The following is a 510-nucleotide window of genomic DNA, read 5'->3' on the forward strand; positions in this document are numbered from 1 at the left end:
CCGACGCTCGGGCTTATCGAGCACGATACGGGACTAGATAGCCAGTTGCTATACATGTATTCAGATTATACAATATATATTTTGGAAAATCTATACATTTAAAATTAGGCGGTTTGCAGCAGATAAGAATAGATTAAAATTAGTTTTGGATTTTAAACGTAAGAGATAATTAGCCTTGAGTAAGGCAATAATTACTCTTGGAGTAAGCGGATTGCGATCCGCTAACTCGTACTTGTTCTAAGTATGGAACGAAAGGTCGGTGACTGAAGTTACGCTTCCTCAAGCGCTAAGCTACGGCAGCTCCGCTGCACTTGATAGCACTTGTAGTCAAATCACACCTGAGTCGTTTAGACTGATGCTCTGTTAAGAGTGAGGATGGAACAATTTTCCAACATGCTGATGTCCTTGCTGGGCCCGAGGAAATCGGTGCACATCTAGAGACGTTTTCAAACTACGAAAACGCGCTGCTAGAGCACCTGCAGCAGAAGATGTCTGCATCATTTGCGTCTA

Source organism: Plasmopara halstedii (assembly GCF_900000015.1).
Source record: "Plasmopara halstedii genome assembly, contig: Scaffold_2061, whole genome shotgun sequence".
Taxonomy (NCBI): domain Eukaryota; phylum Oomycota; class Peronosporomycetes; order Peronosporales; family Peronosporaceae; genus Plasmopara; species Plasmopara halstedii.